A 15,995-nucleotide genomic window follows, 5' to 3' on the forward strand; every position below is an offset into this window, starting at 1 on the left:
GGTTCCAGATTCTCCATAATTGAATTTGTTGAATCGGAATCACTAGAGGATTCTGATTTAATGGTTCGTTCCTCAACAATCTCTGTTTGAATGATTGGTGGTTCTGGAGGAAAGTTTAGTGGTTCAGGATCTACGAATCGTTCCTGAATATTCTCCGGATTCTCAATTGTGAGGTCGGGTTCAAAAAATGGATTATCGGAAATTTGAACTGAAGTACTTGGTCGACTGGATGACGATTCTAAAGAAAAATCAACGACAGTAATATTTGCTAAATGTCTTGATCTAGTTACAGGTGGTGAACGTACAAAAGGTGGTGAACGTCTTGCTCGGTGCATTCACTGAATATCCTATTAGTTTTTTTTTTTTAAAGGAAAGAAAAATTATAATAAGTTATCCAATCAATAGACTTTTCTGATTTTGCCCACGTTTCGAATAGCCAAAAGATGCAGAAGAGGGGCAGGATTCGTTTGGTCTCAATATAATTGAGGACTGTTTGGCTCCAATAACCCGGTCCACGTACAAATCCAACTATTACTACGAACCAGAAAATTTTTATGTCTATCAATTTAACCACTTAAAATAAATTTTCGTAATTATAAGAAAATTTAGATAAGAAGTAGAATAAAAATCTATGTCCTAAAACTAGAATAGCGAGAAATAAGAAAGAAAAAGAGTTCGTCGAAAAAGGTCGAAAAAGAAAAATGGTTGAAAAATAAAAGGTGACGGAAAAATAAAAGAAACTTATAACACTTAAAAACACTTGACTAACCTAACCTTATTACTACAACTAACTTAAAATTATAATCGCAAATTGAGATTACTAATTGGAATGATAATTGGTACATAGTAAAAGGTGTCTAAAAATATTAAAGCTTACAGGAAAAACTATATCCCAAATGGAAATAACTTAAAAAGAAACTAAAACTTAAAAAGGCGTCGCAAAATTCTAAAGCACCTAAATATTAGTCTAAATAAAAAGCACTTAAGGAATTCTACGGCAAAGCCTAAAAATCTAGAAGTAAAAATAACTATGGCAAAAACTAAGTTTAAAACTAAATATGAGCGAAAAATACAAATATTACGCTAAAACGATTGAAAAAGGGACAAAAAATAAAAATATACAAAAAGTTGTAAAAAGTACAATTTTTATAAAAATATTATTTTTATATTAATTATTTATTAAAAATATTAATTTTACAATTTAATTAAACTTAAAAAACTAAAATATAAATTAAATAAAACTTAAATTAAAATAAAACTAATTATAATAATAATAATAATTAGGGTTAATAATAATTATAATTAATAATTATCCGTAATAAATGCAGTTTTAGGGTTTCTATCGCGTGTCAGAATTACTCCGCGAGTCGCGGTATTCAATGCAGCAAACCCCGCGAGTCGCGGGGTTCCAAAATTCAACTCTGGAGCAGTTTGAAATTTTACGCGTTTTTCTTTATTTATTTTTTTTTTATTTTCTGTTTTTAATTTTTTTCTGTTTATAAAAAAAAATATGTGTATAATAAAAACTTATATTTAAAACTTAAATAAAAATAGAATTACTTTATAATTTTATAAATAAAAATCTTAAAACTAGATTTATATATATATTTTTTATATGTTTTTAAATAAAAACAAAATACTTAAATAAAACTTATATAAAAATAAAGAAACTTTATAAAACTTAAATATTTAACAAAATCTTAAAAATACATAAAATTTTTTTTTTTTTTTATATTAGCGTTGCGCTTCCGGCTTTTAAGAGACTCCCCGGCAGCGGCGCCAAAAATACTTGATGTTTTAGCAGAGTAGTATATAAAATAGCTTATTTTTAGCAGGAAATACTATTAAATACGATACAATTTTACACAAGATATTTATTTATTTATAGAATGGATATACTTAAACCTTGCTACAACACTTATAGGCAGTGTACCTAATCGTACAGTAGTGTAGTTTTTAGTAAGTCCGGTTCGTTCCACAGGGAATCTTTTTAAACAAAGCTTAACGCTATATTAGTTTACTTTTATAAAAATACAAATATATATATAAGTAATATTATTATTATAAAGGGGGGTTTTTACCGTTTAATGACCGGTTTGTCGATTTTAAAACTTTAGTCGCAGTTAAAACCAAATGTAAAATAATAGATAAATACAAGACTTAATTTAAAGCGTAAAATAAATAACGATAATGAAATTGCGAATAATAAAAGTGCGATAAAATAAACTTGCGATAATTAAAAAGTACGATAATTAAAAGTGCAATTAAATACAATAACAATAAAAATGCGATAATTAGAAGTGCAATTAAATATAAAAATAAAGGAAATTAAATATGAAATAAAAGAATTATGCTTATTTAAACTTCCGTAATCATGATGTTTGACGTGTTGATTTTAGTTTTATGCCCATGGGTTAATTGTCCTTTGTCCTGGATTATTTAATATGTCCATACGGATTTGTCCATAATAGTCCATCAGTCATAAATATAAAGAGCGAAAGCCTTCGTCAAATTATTCTTATTCCCGAAGTCAAATATTCCAACTAATTGGGGATTCGAATTGTAACAAGGTTTTAATACTTTGTTTAATGAATACACCAGGTTATCGACTGCGTGTAAACCAAGGTTTTACTACTTTGTTAACAATTACACCAATTACCCTTGAATGTAATTCACCCCTGTTTCAACAAGTCTATTAACTACTAATCCAGTTCCGTGTCCGGTAAAATGAATAATTATTGGTATTTATAGATATCCCGCCCACCGTACCCAGTCAAGCGTATGTGGTTATATATAAATACGTCGAATTATAAGTTTGTATATTAAATTAACAAGGTATTGTTTAGTTAATATAAAACCCATTAATAACCCATAGTCTAATTTCCACAAGTGTCGTTCTTTTGTCCAAACCCCAATTATGGTACAAAGCCCAATTACCCAATTTTAGTAATTAGCCCAACATCATGATTACTTTGGATTAAATAAGCATAATAATAATTTAGCTACGAGACATTAATGTAAAAAGGTTGAACAAAACTTACAATGATTAAAAATAGCGTAGCGTTACACGGACAGAATTTCGACTTACACCCTTACAACATTCGCTAACATACCCTTATTATTAGAATTATAATTAAAATTAAAATATAAATTATAAATATATATATATATTTTACGTATGAATGAGGAGAAGAAAAAGATGATTAAAATGATCAGAATTCGGTTGGCTTTATAGGCAGTTTCTCATTTTGGGGCTCCGCGACTCGCGGCCAATTTTGCCTTCAAACTCCGCGAGTCGCGGAGTTTGAAATTACAGCTCAGAGGAGTTTGGCTCTTTGTTTACCGACGGTTTTAAATAAATATAATATATTAAATAATTATAAGAATTATTTAAATATTATATTATATTTATGTGCATAGTTAACTTGTAATTTTTAGTCCGTTGCGTCGAGCGTTGAGAGTTGACTCTGGTCCCGGTTCCGGATTTTCGAACGTCCTTGCGTACAATTTAATATCTTGTACTTTGCGTTTTGAATCTTGTACTCTTGTAATTTCGAGACGTTTCTTATCAATAATTGGAACCTCTTTGATTGTCTTTTGTACTTTTGAGCTTTTTGGTCGTTTGCGTCTTCAATTCGTCGAATCTGTCTTTTGTCTTCACCTTTTATTATTTAAACGAATATCACTTGTAAATAGAACAATTGCAACTAAAAGCTTGTCTTTCTTGAGGAATAATGCTATGAAATATATGTTCATTTTTAGCATTATCAAATGCGTATAGCAATATAAAGACACGGGAGAATGAAAAACAATATAACCCCAAGGTAATAGAAGAAGAAAATAACCTCCTCTGGTGGCAGATGAAAAAGAAGAATGAATGATATGATAGCCAAGAAAATATCAAGAATCAGAACTGGATGAAGCATTTTCACAAATCTTTTGTAAGTATGAAATAAGAAAGAAGATTATAGGAGTGGTGAAAATAAATGAAACGGAAGAGGTTAATTTATAGCAAAATATCAGACATAGCAATCGAGGCAGATTACGCATTTAATCAAAGGAAATCCTAATTTCCTTAAATTCCAAAGAATCAAATCTTATTTAAATTATGAAGATTTTCTATTCCTTAAATTCCGAAAATCAATCGTTACTACATCAAGAGATAAGACGAATCTCTATTCTCCATTTCACTCTATTACAATAACTTCTCTCATACGCTTCGCGTAATCGGATTGTTTTATCCGTATTATTCAATGGTGATAAAATTCTATTTACCAACTCATATTCGTCATGAAAATATTTTTATTGTCAGCCATGACGACCTCACTCAAATTTCGGGACGAAATTTCTTTAACGGGTAGGTACTGTGATGACCCGGAAATTTTTGACCAAATTTAAACTTAATCTTTAACATTTTCGACACGATAAGCAAAGTCTGTAAAGTTGAATCTCAAAATTTTTGAACTATTCAATTACCTTTCGATTGTTCTCAACGATTCGCGAACAATTATAGGTAAATAGATACATATATATACCATAACTTGAAAACGTAACAAAGTGTTGAGTATATGATACTGTGCATTAAACTTATTGGTTTGATTATCTGATTGATATATTTAGATACAAAGTTAAAAGATTATGCCAAACGATTGAATTAAAAGATAATTATTGAGTCCCTTAAGGATTATGATATTATTACGGGTCTCTGTTGTAAGGTCCACGTTGATTTGGGAAATCATTCATTCTTAACGGTATTCGGAATAAATGGTAAAGTGTTTGTTTAAATAGCGTAATTTGGACACATACAATAATAAGGAATATCAACTGTTGGAATTAGATATATGAATAACTTGCGATATGTATTTTAAAACGTGTTTATTAATATCAAAAATATATATTTAATAATACGATAAAATATAATATTAACTTGGTCATAAAAACGAATTGTTATTATATATATATTAACAAATAGCGAGACGATGATTTATAGAAGTAAATGATCAAAATACTCGAAAGTTTAAGATATACTTTGAGTGGTATAGTTTAGGGATAATTTAAGGCTATATTTTGACAAAGGTACGTGACACGAAATGTAAAAAACAAGTTTTCTCAGCGTACGAAAGGACATTTAAAAAACCGGAACCGAGACATAAGTCGAGTGATGACGTACGACTTATCGGAACAAAAATTACAAGTCAACTATGCATGTGAATTTAATATAATATATAATTAATTATATAAATTAAATATATTATATATATTATATAAAATTATGTCGACAAACAAAAAGTTAAAAGTTTGTGAGCTGGATCAGAGGGCCATGCGATCGCATGGCCTTGAAGCACAAATCCCATGCGATCGCATGGGGTGGTTTTTCAGAAAAGGTACTATAAATTCAATTGTTTTGCTCGAACATCACACATACTTACACAGATATAGATATATACTCCGTAATATTTATATTATTATTATTATTATTATTATTATTATTATTATTATTATTATTATTATTATTATTATTGTTATAATTATTAAAATTATTATTATTAAATTTTAATATTAATATTAATCTTATTATTATCAGTAGTATTAATATTATTTTTATTAGTATTATACATAAAATACTACGACGAGGTCATGTTCAAACGATTTCAAAAATGATTTTCGAGTGAATTAAAGCTAAGGAAATTATGGGTTATTGCCAAGGAGGTTATGGGTAATGTTCGGGGGTATAATTGTGAATCAAACTTAGTGTTTATCATCTCCGTTACGTCTACGTACTTTCTACAATATTTGTGATGACCCGGAAATTTCTGACCAAATTTAAACTTAATCTTTGTATGATTAACATTTTCGACATGATAAGCAAAGTCTGTAAAACTGAATCTCAAAATTTTTGAACTACTTTTATATATTTAAATACCTTTCGGTTGTTTTCGACGATTCGCGAACAATTATATGTAAATAGATACATATATACTATAACTTGAAAAGGTAACAATGTATTAATTATTTGATACCGTACATTAAACTTATTGGTCTAAATATCTATTTGAATATATATGATAAGTTGAAATATTTATTATTAAAATTTATTTATAAATAACTTCCAATGTGTATTTAAAAATTGATTTATGTATATTAAAAAGATATATACATATATATAATTTCAAGTTATTTAGTAAACGATAGTAACATTCGTCTATTGATTCGATTGATATTTAGATAAGTTAACTAAAGCGTTTAAGATGAACCACTAAAACACTAATTTGCTACAGTATTTTCAAATTGCTACAGTACCTAAAATGCTACAGTGTTTTCGAAAATCACTATTTGCTACAATGAAATTGTTACAGTAAAAATTGACTTTGCTACAGTGGTATAGTTTATGGATGATTTAAGACTATATTTTGACAAAGGTAAGAGTCACGAAACGAAAAGAACTAGTTTTCTCAGCGTACGAAAGGGCGTTCGAAAAACCGGAACCGGGACATAAGTCGAGTGACGACGTACGACTTTTCGGGACAAAAATTACAAATCAACTATGCACATGAATTTAATATAATATATAATTAATATATAAATTATATATATTATATTAATATTAAAATATGTCGACAAGCAAGAAAACAAAAGGATTGTGTGCTGGACAGCCGGCCCATGCGATCGCATGGGATATAGCCTTCCCAGCCATGCGATCGCATGGCCACCAGGGACAGGCCACAACTATAAATACCCGATCATTTCTGTTTCTGATCTCATTTTTAATTACTCCGTAGATATTTATTTATTATATTATTATTATTATTATTATTATTATTATTATTATTATTATTATTATTATTATTATTATTATTATTATTATTATTATTATTAAGATTAATATTATTATTACTAATCTTATTATAATATTATTATTAGTAGTATATATACATAAAATACTACGACGAGGTTATGAGCGTGCCACCTTCAAGATAGTTTTATGAGCGGGATAAAGCTAAGGAAATTATGGGTTATTGCCAAGGAGGTTATGGGTAATATTCATGGGTATTATTTGCAAGTCAAACCTAGTGTTATAATCTCCGTTACGTCTACGTACTTTTCTAAAATATTGAATCTCAATATTGATATGTTGAGATTTACGGTTATTTGGTAATCCGTGTTTCGATCACATTTTGGTGAACGACTTTATATGCTGCTAAGGTGAGTTTCATATGATCCCTTTTACTCAATACATTTTTGGGCTGAGAATACATGCAAATGCTTTATTAACTGATTTACAATACTTATATGCGTGAGTTTCATTTGCTCCCTTTTTAAATGCTTTTGCAATATATATTTTTGGGCTGAGAATACATGCACTTTATTTTAAACAATGGACACAAGTACATACTAAATTCTATACTGAGTTTGAACCGAAAATCCCTTAGCTTTGGTAACTAGTAACTGCCGGTTATAAGAACTGGTGGGCGCGAGTAGTAGTATATGGATCCATAGGGCTTGATATCCCCGTCCGAGCTAGAGCACTAGCCTTTTAACGGACGTATGCTATTTGAGAAGCGTACACGTTGGTTTGCGTGTATTATTAAGATGATTATACAAAGGGTACAAATTATATATACGTTAAGTTTAGTTACCAGGGTGCTCAATTTTGTAAAATATTTTGATAAACGTTTCTGGATGAAATAACTGAAATCTTGTGATCCACTTTTATTACAGATTATGCGCAACATTAAAACTATGAACTCACCAACTTTTGTGTTGACACTTGTTAGCATGTTTATTCTCAGGTTTCCTAGAAGTCTTCCGCTGTTTGCTTAGATTTTAGACAAGCTATGTGCATGGAGTCTTACATGACATATTTTTCAAGAAAACGTTGCATTCACCAAATCATCACCATGTATCTTATTTTGACTGCATTGTCAACGGAAATACTGTTGTAAACTATTATTTATGGTGATTGTCTATATGTAGAAATCATCAGATGTCGAAAACCTTTGATTTAAATATTCATTTATGGTGTGCCTTTTCAAAAGAATGCAATGTTTACAAAACGTATCATATAGAGGTCAAATACCTCGCAATGAAATCAATGAATGACGTGTTCGTCCATATGGATTTGGAGCGATCGTCACAATATTGAATCTCAATATTAATACGTAAGCATTTATATTTTATATTTTATAAATTAATAGTGTATACATACTAGTGCTTGAGTGTATATATTTATACATGCTTGTATGCTAAATTTCGTCGTTAAACAGTTTATAATAAATCACGAATTAAATACATATATCACGAATTAAATACATATATTACGGGTAAAAGGTATATGATATACATGTTTTCGGAATACTTAAACAACTTGTTTACGAGATTGATAAAATGGATTTTTGAATATTACCAACCGAGTAAATGAATCCTTATATAAGGTACGTCTCGTTTGTTAAACTATTGTCAAAATTGACTTTTTGAAACAACTTTGAATAACTTTTGTATGTCAATTTCGAGCATTAGGATTGTGATACACTATGACCTGACCTAGCTTGATAGACATTTATTGACCAACATATGTTCTCTAGGTTGAGATCTACGATTATTTGATATACCGAGTTTCGGTCACATTACGATGAACAACTTTATGTGCTGCTAAGGTGAGTTTATATTCTCCCTTTTTAAATACTTTAAATATTTTTGGGCTGAGAATACATGCACTTTATTTTAAACGCAATGGATACAAGTACATACTAAATTCTACACTGAGTTTGAACCGAAAATCCCTTAGCTTTGGTAACTGTTAACTGCCAGTTATAAGAACTGGTGGGCGCGAGTAGTAGTATATGGATCCATAGGGCTTGATATCCCCGTCCGAGCTAGAGCACTAGCCTTTTAACGGACGTATGCTATTTGAGAAGCGTACATTGGTTTGCGTGTATTATTAAGATGATTATACAAAGGGTACAAATTATATATACGTTAAGTTTAGTTACCAGGGTGCTCAATTTTGTAGAATATTTTGATAAACGTTTCTGGATGAAACAACTGAAATCTTGTGATCCATCTTTATATACAGATTATGCGAAACATACAAACTATGAACTCACCAACCTTTGTGTTGACACTTGTTAGCATGTTTATTCTCAGGTTCCCTAGAAGTCTTCCGCTGTTTGCTTATATGATAGACAAGCTATGTGCATGGAGTCTTATATGGCATATTTTTCAAGAAAACGTTGCATTCACCAATTCATCATCATGTACCTTATTTTGACTGCATTGTCAACGGAAGTACTATTGTAAACCATTATATACGGTGATTGTCTATATGTAGAAATCATCAGATGTCGAAAACCTTTGATTTAAATATTCATTTATGGTGTGCCTTTTCAAAAGAATGCAATGTTTACAAAACGTATCATATAGAGGTCAAATACCTCGCAATGAAATCAATGAATGACGTGTTCGTCCATATGAATTTGGAGCGATCGTCACAGTGGGGTATTTGATATCGGGCAAAAAGTCACGTTTTTACCCCCTAAATTAAGCCCTAAAACAATAAAGATTAAAACTTTGTCGGCAAAATTATCGCTTTTTCGGTTAGTTTTGTAGATTAAGTAATTATAAAGGCAATGCAAAAAGAATCAAGTAAAACGGAGCTAAAATGGAGATTCTAGAGCGAAAACGGTGAAAGACAAGAAATCAAGTTACGATCCAGTGAATCAAGGCTGACCAGCACCACATACGGGCTGCCATACGGGCTGCCAGTATGGAGTACGGCCTGCCATACGGCCCAGCAAACGCACCCAAGAAACGGCCTGCCAGCCATACGGCCTACCAAATACGGGCCACCATACGGCCTGCCAGGCGTATTTGGGCAAAATTCTGGTCTATTTAAAGGGCCTTCTCCATCCATTCCAACACACACTCAACTTGCAATTCAATTTATATTTTCAATCTTTTAGTTAGTTTTTAGTAGTAGTTAGCTTAGCTTTTATTTTCCGGAGGATATCCCGGCGAGTCCCTGCGATCTCGGGCAGATTTGTTCGGCCTTTTAAGGTTTTTATCCGAAACGGTTGTCTTTTGTATTAAACATGTATTCTTACTTTCAATGTTTAATAATGCGTTCCGATATTGCCATGATAGCTTAACTTATCTGTATGTTGCCATGATAGAAGTTTGGGTTAGCGTAATTATGTTAATTTAGTACGATTACTGTTATAATACTGAACTAGGAAGTCTGATAGATTTGTATGCTAGCATCTTAAGGATTGACCAACTTAGGTTGTGATCAGGACTTGTCCACCTATATGAAATTAGCTACTTCATAGGATTAAGACCCTTGGTTATACTGTATCTGAAGATTCTATGAACTCGGTATGGCCGGAGTTCCCGAGAGGCATCTAATGCACTTTTAGGACACGGAACCTAGGAATTGAGACATGAATGACCTAGTATGCCTATTAACTGTTCCAAATAGACCTCTTAGGAGCTGTTAAGATCTAGTTAGTGCCTTTACTATATGACCCAAGTCTATTGCATGTTCTTGTCTGATTGTTGCCTTAGGTCTTAGTCATATCAACTGTTTAGGTACTCATTAGGTTTCTATCTACTTTACTATCAGTATATTAACTGTAATGCTGTATAATGTTTGATTTGTTGAGATCTCATTAGTATGATGAAATGGTTGTTAGTTTTCATTTAAGGTTTTGCCAACTTAAACTGACGGACTCCTTACGTTTGTGATCAGTGTTCAATCAACACGGCACGTTGTTATTCAGTTACCTAAACTGATAACGAGGGTTAGGATTAGAGCTTAACTCACTAATAAACCTAGTAATTTACTGAGGATAACATCCGAGGTATTGTTACACTTCGGTTATACGACCAAGTGACATACTTCTCACTGCTCAAAGAGAACTCCGAGAGTTCAGAGATAAGTAGGTCTGTGTAATTGGCTCATCCATCCAGATCTACGTTAATCCAAGCATAGTCTTAACATAAGCATAATTACCTTTCCCTAACCCAATACTGATGTCTTGGTCAACATTTCTCTGATCTGCATACTCCGGATATCCTTCCACTTTATTTACTTTTCTGCATTTAGGACCTTTAACTAAAATCAACTACTATATTTTATCCAGGTAATTTAACTAAAAGACAATTATCCACTTGATCTTCAATTCGTTAATCAGCATAAAATTCGACACTAGGTTAACTTACACCTTCTACACCTTAGAAAGTAAAAGTAAATTTAGGCCCCGCAAAATATAAATAAACGAAGACGCTGTGTGCTATCGAATCGGACATCGTGCTACCTAACGACACCGCACAAAACAAAATCGTCCGTTAGTGACATATCAACAAGCTCTCTCAATCTCAGATGGCTGCAGTGAACGAAAAGGTCTCTTTTTCTTGGGACAATCTTCCTGAAATGAAAATGAATATATTAGTAAATATAAACGGGACGCAAGCACGCAAAGGTCACCTTGCGTCCAAACGCAAGCACGCAAGGTTGATCTTGCGATGCACGCAAGGACGCAAGATTGGTCTTGCGCCTGGATATACACGCAAGAACGTAAGGATAACCTTGCGTCCTATGCAAGGACGCAAGGTTTTCCTTGCGACGGACGCAAGGATGCAAGGTTGAACTTGCGACAGACGCAAGGACGCAAGGTTAACCTTGCGCCTTCTTGCGATACACTATAACCTGATCTGTTCAATATTAAACTGCTGTATATACTTAGGAAATGTGTTAACTAACCATTATATGTAAAAGTTTGAGATAATCAGACACTGTAAAGGTTTCAGCAGATGAACGCTTCCAAAATAAAGCTCTTGGTACTCCATCCTTGTCAGTTTTGGTTGGAAAACTCTTAATGGTATGACGGTATGCCTCGAGGATCCAAATCTTAAATGCCCACATAAAACCAGCCAAAGTGTACGCCTTTCCACTCCCACTCTCTAATTGGCTTTCCCGAACCTCAAAACCTTCACTAACCGCTGAGTAGGTAGCATCCCAAATACGAGACCCCCATGGGTACGCGTTCACCTTATTGAAATCTTCAACCAACCATAGAAACTGTTTATTAACTACATGTATCCCCTGCTTCCCCATAAACGCTCTCTCTACGATCAAAATTATAGCTAATCGAACGATATCATCATCACTAACCTTTACATCACCTTGTTTTTTGATAAGGATGTTTTGTATATCATTAACCAAAATGTTGTTGGCATCGGCACGCTTTGGAAAACAACGCCGTCTAATGGGTGCGGTCTTAGATTCATAATTGCGAGGGATGTAATGGACCATGTCTGTCCGGGATCCAAACAAAAAAACCAGTGACTAAACAAAATTCACGCCGACTAAATCTAATCATAAAATTAGGAGAAAAAGTAAACCAAATATCTTGTTGCCCTTCCGGGTACTTAGTAGCATCTAATTTTGATGAACGCTCACATTTCCGTTGGAACATGGCATGTACTAGTCCAGGATCATTACCCGTGTATGAAATATCTAACCAGGGACCAAAGCATGTACTTCGGAATAATTTTTCTTGATTTTCAGTCAAAATTTTCTTGACCTGAGGTATCACGGTCAACATATTCTTCATGGTCAATTTACCTTCCACATAGCCCTGTAAAAGTGAGAAGAACATCAGCAGACAAATCACTCATACGCAAGACGCAAAACAAAGCTTGCGTGCCTATAATGACGGACGCAAGGACGCAAGGTTAACCTTGCGTGCATCATGCAATCTAGACGCAAAGACGCAAGAGACACCTTGCGTAACCTAGAACAAAGACGCAAGTACGCAAACAAAACTTTGCGTGTACATGAAAGAATAACCATATGCCATACGCAAAGATGCAAACAAAACCTTGCGTACGATGTGAGTCCTACGCAAATACGCAAGGTTAACCTTGCGTCTAAATATCAACCGAGTTTTACAACTTAAAACTAGCAAAAAGTCCTGGGTATCGTACGCAATCTCAATAATATACAAACAATATCACAAAATACAAACAAATTTCATTGACACATTTTATCGAACAGTTGGCGTAAAAAAAACTTTGTTTAAGCACAAAGATCGAATAAAACTAACATAGATCGAATAATATAACAAATATAACATAGATCTAAGAAAATCTAACCTGTTCTTGAGACATAATGAACGATGATGGTGATACGATGATGTAGGTGGCGTATTAGCTTGCTTGTACTTTCGAAGATCGAAGATGGAATGCTTAAGGTTGCGGCTTAGTGACGATGAAGATGGAAGGATGAACACGATGAAGATGTGAGGATGATGATGAAGATTTTGCGAGTGATTTGCGAGTGTTTGCGAGAATCTAAGGAAGCCTGATGACGATTTTGCGAGTGACGAGCGAATGGGCACCAGAGAGATGCTTGCGTATGAGTGTGGTTGGTGAGGTGAACAGTGAACGCAAAATGATTATTTAACCAGCTCTTTTTAGGTAAGGCGCAAGGTCGCAAGTACGCAAGGTCGCAAGGACGCAAGGTCGCAAGGACTCTTGCGCCTTGCGAGGGCAAATTGTCAAATTTTTTTTTATGGGCTGTCAGTCAACAAGCTTCAAAAAAATTGGCATTTTGGTGATAACCCCTATGACCAAAACTATTATGTAAGCCCACCAAAACTATCAGGTAAGCCCATTTGAGCAAAACAGCCCTTTTAAAGAGCTTTTTTTGAGAAGCAGCTCACAAAGGTAAAAAAAAAAAAAAAAAATGCAAAACCTATTATAAATCAGCCAAAAAAAAATATTAAGGGGACAAAAATGATGAATAGTTAGTTTTGGACCAATGAGAAGAAGACATTTTGACCCACAAATAGAGGATAGATAATTGATTAAAAATGACATAAATAATAATATGTTAAATAATTTAGGGCTTTTAAGTAATTACACATATCATAAGCTCTACTTTTTAAGGAGCTTATTTTTTAAGCTGCTTGTAAGGAGTTTATTTTTTAAGCATTACAATTTAACAAGCTCAATTTTTTTTTTTAATTACCAAACGAAGCTTAAAAGTCATAAGCTTCTTAAAATTATAAACTCTACTTTTTAAAGCTCCCATAAGCTCTTATTTTGTGTCATCCAAACACACCTATAGAAAGATTTAAAAACAAGATGTGTATAGTCAAGATCTATGAAGATTATGAGCTTTCAAAGAGAAAATTATGAGGGAGCTCTTACAAAAGAAAGTGACTACTCTTTAACACGACTTGAGGAATCAAGTTCAGACCTACAAGGAAGGTCAAGCAAAGCATTAAGCAGAAATACAAATTCAAAAAGATTCTTTCGTCAAGACATGTTTTGATTTAGAGAAATTGTATAAGCACAAAGAGAAGATTATTCATCTCCTAGAAGAAAATAAGGCAGTTCAGACTCATCAAGCAGAAAATAGTCATCTCAAGTCCAAACGTGATTACGATTCAAAGCCCATTCTAAAACTTCGCACTGATTTTGATCATGTTCAAATTCTTAACCGGATGTTAACAGATGTCTTTGAAAAACGTAATTTTGATTTGCAACATGAGTTAGATGTTAAATTGACACCAACTCCAAAACCAACAATGGTGTTGATGGGTATACAAGTTGAAATCCCGTTGTACAATGAGCCACAAATTTTCGAATCAAAATGTTCTTCTCCTACGGTCGAAAAGAAGGTTCCATTAACAGAGATCCTTAAGGTTAATCAACCTATCAAATCTGTTTCCCATGGACAACGAGTATATTCCCGTTACCAAATCAAACTTAATCAAACATTTCTTCAACCTACTTATGGAAAATATGGGGAACTCATCGGATTTCATGATCAACACACATGATTTTCTAATAAATCGAAGCAATCAAGTTCAGGAATATCATCTGTCATCTCAAGAAAAACACTGTTTGTTAAAACACCTTCAAAATCATTCAAGTACTCATCCAAAGAGTTACATTCCTTTAAGCCACACCATGTGAGTCATGCTAAACCAACACCTTTACAAACTGATATCTAACCTCGATGGAATGCAAGATCAATTAATCACATCGACTGTACCTACAAATTGTACACAAAAAACAATGACAATGAAAATCGAGATACCTACCACACAAACTTCCGCATCAAATCTCCAACAACAACACTATTAACCCCCTATGTCCAATTGAGGGGGAGCGAGATGATTCATCATTCAAGGGGAGCTAAAGAAAGTCATGAAACACGCTCTTTCCTTCACTCCTCTCACTTCAATAAAGACGTATATGAACAATACACACCAAGGGCAGAAAATTGTTAGAACCAAAATGTGGTTTGCATTGTGATCAAGACATAGCCAACAACTACATCAATAGCCAACAACGGAGAATCTTCCAAAAGAAGAAGTTTCTCCATTACAAGTCAACAACTATGCCTATTATCTACGCCTATTCAAGGGGGAGAGTTCGAGACTTCAAAGGTTTTCACAGTATATATCAAGGAGGGAGAATATTAGGTCTAAAAATATGATGTATTCGCATTATGCATTTGTGATGTAAGTGGTGATGGTATGAAATATAAATACCATTACCACACCTAGATTCATTAACCCTTGCACCATTTGATCATCAACACTCTCACCTTTGAAACACACACATCACAAGTACTCCCAACCTCATGTAACAACCTTGATCTATGAATTGCAACTCTTAGTTGTTTATCATCAACAACTCATCTTAATTATATCAGATTAATAACAGCAAGATCATCATCATACAATTCAGATACATATACACGCTATATACATATACATTCATCATCGATTATGCTCAAAGCAATAAATCAAACACGAATATGAGTGAATTCATACCTTTTCAAGCTCCCTATTAGATCCAGATAACTAATGGTCGCATTCTCGTCACTTCAAATGGTCCTCTGAATTTTTTAAGTAAGCTTTATTTTATTCCTCATTAACCGTGAAGTTATTTACTTTGTCACAGGCCATCAACTACTCCCT

Source organism: Rutidosis leptorrhynchoides, chromosome 1 (assembly GCF_046630445.1).
Source record: "Rutidosis leptorrhynchoides isolate AG116_Rl617_1_P2 chromosome 1, CSIRO_AGI_Rlap_v1, whole genome shotgun sequence".
NCBI classification, from domain to species: Eukaryota; Viridiplantae; Streptophyta; class Magnoliopsida; order Asterales; family Asteraceae; genus Rutidosis; species Rutidosis leptorrhynchoides.